The sequence below is a fragment of the Lepidothrix coronata genome, unplaced genomic scaffold (assembly GCF_001604755.1).
Source record: "Lepidothrix coronata isolate B3197 unplaced genomic scaffold, Lepidothrix_coronata-1.0 Scaffold75, whole genome shotgun sequence".
Lineage (NCBI taxonomy): Eukaryota > Metazoa > Chordata > Aves > Passeriformes > Pipridae > Lepidothrix > Lepidothrix coronata.
In genome coordinates, this window is record NW_016690255.1 from 3,726,642 (window position 1) to 3,735,006 (window position 8,365).

General features: G+C 41.1%; 1 long non-coding RNA gene across 2 annotated transcripts; it reads right to left on the reverse strand.

The window, feature by feature from the left end:
- Positions 1 to 298: 298 nt before the first annotated feature.
- LOC108499514 lies at positions 299 to 6,115 on the reverse strand. 2 transcript variants are annotated; one of them, XR_001875559.1, is made up of 3 exons: positions 6,002 to 6,115; positions 1,282 to 1,398; positions 299 to 452 (listed from the first exon to the last, which is right to left on the reverse strand). It is a non-coding gene; the product is annotated as an uncharacterized LOC108499514 (long non-coding RNA). The 2 variants fall into 2 exon arrangements; XR_001875558.1 differs by having other exon boundaries at positions 6,007 to 6,077.
- Positions 6,116 to 8,365: the final 2,250 nt, after the last annotated feature.

The following is an 8,365-nucleotide window of genomic DNA, read 5'->3' on the forward strand; positions in this document are numbered from 1 at the left end:
TTAAATTTGGAAATTTATCAAAAACATAATTTCCAGCAAATCAATATTTATAGTGGCAAATATGTTAATTATGCTATTTCTAATTATCTCTGTTTGTTTTCACCTCATTAGCTGCCAGCAGACTACTTTGCTGCTCAAGGCGAAAGAGAACCTTGACCAAATTAAATGAAGGCTAAAGCAATTCCATAATTGAGTGTTTGTGTTCACATATAAATCTATTTGTTCTGGCTTGATTTGTTTGCTTTCCTTTAAAGTACCTCAGATAAACAAAAGTTTCTTCCTTTTTAATTAATGGCTGTCAAAATTGAGCTTTATTTAAATTCTAAAATAAATCCTGGGCATTAGTTTCAGGCTGCATAAATACATTTTCATTTACTGAGCTGAATGCAAAATTGATGTAATTCCAGTCCTGTGGATTTTACTGCATGTAGTCTGAGCTTCCTAGATCCATCCTGCAAACAGAATGTCGTCATATGGATTACTATGAATCCATTATAAGCATTCCAATTAATATCTAGTGGCATTTCAGACTTCTTTCTAGACTTTGTTTTTGTCATCCGACCAAGAAGACTAATGGTTCAAATTCTATTCTTAAACGCATTTCTAATTTAGAAAATCCATTTACAATTAAGAGATGGATTTGGGATAAAATGAGATCTACTCCAAGGCATCCTGACTTATATCTAGCAGATATTGAAAGAGACAGGAGAATGTTCTTGAATTGTATGAAGGAAGTTGAGAAACAGCTGCTGTGCTATAAGAGTAGACTGGACAGTAAAACTGCCGTAAATACAGCAAAGAAAAAATCAGTAGGAATAGAGAGGTAACTAACAGGGCTATTCAATCAGGCTAATAGAAGTAATATTTCAGCATAGCTTTGAATCCATGAAAAATACAAGGACTAAACAATTTATTCCATAATTCTGCATGAACTGACTGCATGAAAAACTCTCTTCCACTTTTTGTAAATTGCTGAATTGGGAGTAATAGTATCAGACTGAAGTATAACAAACATCCAGAGAGTAGGACAGATATAGCCTTATAAGGAAAAAAAACTAGGCAGGGGAATAATTAAAATTATGAATTAATGCAGGTTGAAATAAAATGTAATATGGTTTATTGCAAAATAATTTTTCTTTACTAATGTGCTACACTTCTTTGACAATATAATTGATTGTTCTTAGATAAGCAAGAAAAGGTGTTCCACTGAGACAGGAAAATACTCATGATCTATAATAGTCACAGATAAAATTTAAATTGCAATATTGTGTGTATTCTCACCTGTTTCTTTCCAAGATGGTAAAGTAAAATAAGGTCAGAAAGTGCTATTAGGATGCTCAGTGCTATTAGGATGCTCCATCAATAAAAAGGCAACAGATGAGAAAAGTTTGGCTTGCTCTGTATGACAGAATAAAAGTAGAAAACAACTATGATTGCTCTTTATAAATGGATATGAAAGCTAAATTGCAGGAGGAAGAAGAGATATTTAAACTAATGGATAATATCATTGTAAGTACATATGTACCATCTTGCAGTTATTTAAGACAGAGATTAAGAGATACATGACTAACCTGGTATAGTGGCATAGGGGTTGGAAGTAGATGATCTTTAAGGTCACTTCCAACTCAAACCATTTTATGGTGCTATGATTCTATGGCAAAAGTAAAAATGCCTTAAACGCCTCACCAAAAAAAAATAGGAGGGTGAGATTTGTACCACCTTTGATCTGGGTAAGAGCCCAGATTTTCAGTTTTATGCTTGTTTTTATTTGTTTTAATTGAAAACTTCCTCTTTTAAGGCTATAGTTTGTTTCCAGACCAAATTCTATGGCTTTTAAGTGCTTATTTGAATAAACTACTCCAGAGTACAATACTATCCAACCATTTTATGATAACCCTTTTACTATCAGTGCTTGAAATTCTGATCCTTCTTTTTTTCTTATTTTTATGTTTTTAATGATAATTGGAAGTAAAAAAATCCATGCAAAAACCTAAGTATAAAATTTGAAATTCTTTTTCATCACTAAGCTGTATATAATTGAAGTTCTGTAAACTACAAGACTTTTCTTTCTTGCTAATACTTGGGTTTTGTATCATAGGCTTCAATGAGGGGAAGTGCCAGATTCTGCACCTGGAATGGAGTAACCCTGGATGTACGTACAGGCTGGGGAATGAGGTGCTGGAAAGCAGTGTCACGGAAAGGGACCAGGGGGTCCTGGTCGATGGCAAGTTGAATATGAGTCAACAGTGCCCTGGCAGCCAGGAGGGCCAACCATGTCCTGGGGGGCATCAGGCAAAGCATCACCAGCCAGTAAAATGAGATGATTGTCCAGGTCTGCTCTGCTCTGGGGTGGCCTCACCTTGAATATTGTGTGCAGTTTTGGGCACCACAGTATAAGAAAGTTATTAAGGTATTAGAGAGTGTCCAAAGAAGGGCAATGAAGATGGTGAAAGGCCTGGAGCAGAAGCCATATGAGGAGAGGCTGAGGTCACTTGGTCTGTTCAGCCTGGAAAAGAGGAGACTTGAGAGACCTCATTGCAGTCTACAACTTCCTTCAGAGGGAAAGAGGAGGGGCAGGCACTGATCTCTTCTCTCTGGTGACCAGTGACTGGATCCGAGGGAATGGCCTGAAGTTGTGTCAGGTAGGTTTAGGTTGGATATTAGAAAAAGGTTCTTCACCCAGCCTGGAACAGGTTGCCCAGAGAAGTGGTCACAGCACTAAGCCTGATAGAGTTCAGGAAGCGTCTGGTTGATACTCTCAGACACGTGGTGTGATTCTTGGTGATGATCTTGTGCAGGACTGGGAGTTGGAATCAATGATCCTTGTGAGTCCCTTCCATATTCTGTGATTCTGTGATTCTGTGATTCTCTTCTGTTGAACCTTGCTCTGATGCCCTTGTGACCCATTATGTTATCTTCCTTAAGATTATAAAGAACAACCATGCAATTTCATTCTGAGTGAATTTTTTTAAATTTTATTTATTTAACCTTAAACAAAATTAAGTGGATTAAAAGGATAGATACTTCCACTGATATGAATGAACCTCAGTAGAGCTATTTCAATTTTCATGGCTTACAACATGGACCAATATGAACATATTATTTGTTCTAAGATAGTGTTGTTCTTTCAGGCTACTATGCAAAAAGACAAATCTACTGTTCTTTAAGCCATCTTCCAAGAATTTAGAAATTAAAAGCAACATAGGAAAGAGAGATATCTTTCATAGTCACACATACACCACCTTGTGTATTCTTTTGAAAAATGAAGGAGACGATAAAACTTCAGTCACAGAATCACAAAATGTTTGAGGTTTGAACAGACTTCTGGAAATCACCTTGTCCAATCTCCCTGCTCAAGCAGGGAGGCCTAGACATGATTGCCCAGGACCATGTCCAGGTAGCTTGTGAATATCTTCAAGGATGGAAAGTACACAACCACTCTGGGCAACCTGTGCCAGTGTTCAGTCACCTCCACATTAAAAAACGTTTTCTGGATGTTCAGAGGAAACCTCTTGTGTGTCAGTGTCTGCCTACTGTCCTCTCACTGGGCACCATTGAAAAGAGCTGGTTCTGTCTTCTGTATTTCCTCCATTCAGGAATTTGCCAACACTGGTTAGATCCCCCCTGAACCTGCTCTTCTCCACGCAGAACAGTTCCAGCTCTTGGAGCCTTTCCTCCAATGAAAGAGGTGCTCCCATCCCTTCATCATCCTAGTGCCACTTTGTTGGACTCTTCAGTATGTTCGTGTCTCTCGTGTTCTGGGGAGCCCAGAACCCAACACACCACTCCAGATGAGATCTCACCGATGCTGAATAGAGGGGAAGAGTCATCTCTCTTGAGCCGCTGACAGTGCTTTTTCTAATAAAGGCCAGGATTATATTAGATTTTTTTTGCCTTAAGGGCTCATTGCTGGCTCATATGCAGCTTGGTGTCCAGCCAGGCCCTTTACTACAAAGTTGCTTTCCATCTTGGTGCATCCCAGCAAGTACTGGTGCCTGGTGCTCTTCCTCCCCAGTTGCAGGACTTTGTGCTTCCTCTTGTGAAATTAAACAAGGTTCCTGTCATATCATTTCTTCAGCAGGTCAAGGACTCTCTGGATGGTAGCAAGATCCTCTGCTATATCAACCACTTTTCTCAGTTTTGTGCCATCTGCAGACTTGTTGAGGTGCCCTCTGCTCAGTCATTCTAATCATTAATGAAGATGTGGATCCAGTATTGACTGCTGGGGTACCCTGCTACCTACTGGCTCCCAGCTAGACTTCATATCTCTGATCACCACCCTCTAAGCTTGATCATTCAGACCGTTTTCAATCCACCTTGGATTGAAAGCTGGATGCTTTCTCATCCAGCCCATGGTTCATCAGCTTCTTTTATGAAGATGTTATGGAAACTCAGGGGAAACTTTAGTCAAATGGAAGTTTGTTGGCTGAGCTTGATTAAACAAGGTTATGATTTGGTACATTTGCAGATTGTGGGAGTGAAGATGACTTACAAAATTTCCATTTCTCTGTATTTGAAGTATGTTTTTTAATTTAATAATATTTTTAAAATATCTCAGCTAGTTTGAGCTATAGTTGCATAAAACATGGAAATATATTCACCTGCAGCAACAGCAGGTGAAATATATTCACCTGCAGCAACAGCAGGTGAATTCAACAGCACATGTTGAACCTTGCCTTAGTCACAAAGATACAGTTAAGGAAGCTGGGAATTAATACCCTAGGCATGTTAATGTGCCTTTTGGCAACTGTTATTAACTCTAACAAGGTATTTAAATTACAGATATTTTGCTGACTGAATATTCAAAAGGTTCTTGACAGCCAATCACCAGTCTTCCAGATGTGTTTTTGTGTTGTAAGTGTATCCTTGACTTTGGATCTTAGTTTAGATAGTTTATTCTATCTTTAGAGCCTTAGTGTCATAGATCACAGAATCGCAGAACTGTTAGAGTTGGTTGGGACCTCTGAGATCATCACTTGCCAGGTGTCAAAGGCAAGGTCACCTAGAGCAGGTTACACAGGAACTCGTCTGTGTGGGTTTTAATGGCTCCAGAGAGGGAGACTTCACAACCTCCCTGGGCAGCTTGTTTCCCTCTGCCACCCTCAGTATAATGAAGTTCTTCCTCACGTTGAGGTGCAACCCCTTGTGTTTTAGTTTATGGCCACTACTCTTTGTCCTGTCAGTGGGCATGACTGAAAGAGGCTGGCACCATCCTCTTAACACCCACCTTTGAAATATTTATATGTATTGATAAGATCCTCTCTCAGTCTTCTCCTCTCTGGACTAAACAGGCCCAGCTCCCGCAGTCTCTTTTCATAAGACAGATGCTCCAGACCCCTAATCATCTTTGTGGCCCTCCACAGGACCCTCTCCAGTAACTCCTCATCTTTTTTGTACTGAGGAGCCCAGAACTGGACTCCAGATGTGGCCTTTCTAGAGCTGAGTAGAAGGGAAATATCACGTCCCTTGACCTGCTGGCCACAGTATTCCCAGTGCACCTCAGGATACCATTGGCACTCCTGCTGGCAAGGGCACACTGGCAGCTGATGGTCAACTTGTCACCTGCCAAGAGACCCAGGTCTTTCTCTGCAGAGGTGCTCTCTAGTAGGTCAGACCTCGACCTCTACTGGTACCTGGGGTTATTCCTCCCAGGTGCACTACCCTACACTTGCCCTTGTTGACCCTCATTAAGTTTCTTCAGGTTTCTCTCTGTCCAGCTTTCCAGGTCATGAAGGTCCCACTGAATGACAGCACAGCATTCAGCTGTAGCAGCCACTACCCTCAGTTTCATATCATCATCAGACTTGCTGAGGGTACATCCTATCCCTTCATCCCTTTGATAAACAAGCTGAATAAAGCCAGACTCAGTATTGATCCCTGGAGAATGCCACTGACTACAGGCCTCCAACTGGATTCTACTCCCCTGATCCCTCTGAGCTCTGCCATTCAGCCAGTTCTTGATCTACCTCACTGTCCATTCATCTAACCCACATTTCCTGACCTTACCTATGAGGATGTTATGGAAGACAGTGCCAAAAGCCTCACTGAAGTCAAGGTAGACAACATCCACTGCTCTCCGCACTTTGAGCCATCCTGCCATGACATCATAGAAGGCTATAAGTTTGGTGAAGCCTGATTTCCCCTTGGTGAATCCATGCTGACCACTCCCGATGACCTTGTTTTCTTCTAAATGCTCAGTGATGACCTCCAGAATGATTTGTTCCATCACCTTTCCAGGGATGGAGGTGAGGCTGACTGGAGAGTACTGCTCCAGGTCCTCCCTCTCACCCTGTGTGAAAATGGGAGTAACACTGGCCTTCCTCCAGTCATTGGGGATCTCTCCTGTTATCCATGATTTTTCAAAAATGATGGAAAGTAGCTTAACAGCAACACCTGCCAACTCCCTCAGCACCTGTGGGTGCAACCCATTAGGGCCCGTGTATGTTAAGTCTGCAGAGCCAATCTCTAACCAAATCCTCTATGACCAAGGGGAAGTCTTTCCTTCTCCAGCTTTCCTCTCTTACCTCCAAAGTCTAGAATTCCTGAGAGCCGACCTCAGAAGTAAAGACTGAGGCAAAGAAGGCATTCAGTAATTCCACCTTTTCTGTGTTTTCTGTTACCATAATATCCATCTGATTCAGCAGCAGCCCACATTTTCTCTAATCTTCCTTTTTTTTCTAGTATAATTATAGAAGCCCTTCTTGTTGTTCTTGCCAGACTCAATTCCAAGTGGGTCTTAGCCTTCCTCTTCACATCCCTGCATCCTCTGACGATGTTCCTGTAACCCTCCCACGTGGCCTGTCCCTTTTTCCACATCTCATGAATTTCTTTCTTTGAGATTTACTAGGAGTTCCCTGCTCATTCATGCAGGTCTCCTGCCCCCTCTGACGGATTTTTTTATCATGAGAATAGACTGATCTTAAGTTTGCTTGAATATTGACCAGCTCTCTTGGACTTGCTTCTCTTTTAAAACCCTAACTCATGAGATTCCTCTAAGTAGGTCTTTGAAGGGGTTGAAGTTAGCTCTCCAGAAGTCCAGGGTTCTAGTCCTGCCTACTGTTTTGTTTCCCCCACGCAGGATCCTGAGTTCCACCATCTCATGGTCACTACAGCCAGACTGCCCCCAGCCTTCATGTCTTCAACCAGTTCCTCCTGGTTTGTTAGTAAAATGTCAAGAAACACACCTTTTCTCATTGGCTCCTCCATCACTTGCATCAAAAAGTTGTCTCCAGTGGTCTGCAGGAACTTCCAGGACTGTATGTGCTGAGCCATGGTATCCCTCCGACAAATATCAGGATGGTTGAAGTCCCCAAGGAGAATAAGGGCCTGTAACCACGAGGCTATTTCCTGCTGCCTATAGAGAGCCTCATCAACTTCTTCCTCCTGATCAGGTGGCATGTAGTGAACACCCACAACAGTGTCACCCATATTAGCCTGTCCCTTAACTTTTACCCATGGGTTCTCAAGTCATTTGTCTGTCCTTGGGTAGGCCTTGGTACATTCCAGTTGCTCTCTAACATAAAGAGCAAATCCACCACCTCACCTCTCTGACCAGTCCTGAGTATGTAGCCATCCATGACAACATTCCAGGCATGTGAGCTATGACACCATCTCTGAATTTCAGTGAGACTGCACATAGATTTTTAGTTCTTCTTGCTTATTCCCTATGCTGCATGCATTTGTGTACTCTTTATAGTAACCTTTTGTTTTCTTCGTCCTGAATTCAGCATTTGTATCAAGGAAAACCTTGTCACTAGTTATCTTTTTTCTTATAGATTTGTGTTGAATGCCATAGGTCTCAGCATAGAACACTTTGGGACTCTGTTGGTATCATATGTTGACCATTTATGCACTATACTTAGATATATATTGTTGCTCTTTTTGAGCAATACTGTCATCACTGTCAAAACTCATACCATCTTTATTTTTTCCAGTAGCAATTAATTTTAGTCATAGTTGGGCAATAGTCTGTACTTGTAGTTTGGAAAATTTGAAATTTAAACTTCTTCAGAATTTGTTGCTGAACAGTGGTTGTTTTTTCATTTGTTTTGTTTGTTTTGCCTTTGGAAGAGGTTGAGGGGTTCTCACTGGTTACCTTCATGTAGTGCTACCTACTTAAACAGTCTCTGATGCTTAAAAAAAACATTCAAGTCTTCTGAATCTTGCTAGACAGGTATCCTGATTTTTATTTCTCATTGGAATTGAACCTGTCAGGTCTCTGCTAAGTTTGCTAGGTCACCCTTTGCAGGAACTTATGCAGATAAATCATATAAGTGAGAACAAATGCCTAGTAGTTATGTGTGTGTGTCTATAATTAGAGAAGAGATAATGAGTTTGCAGCCTGAAATGTCCCTTGGTAATTTGT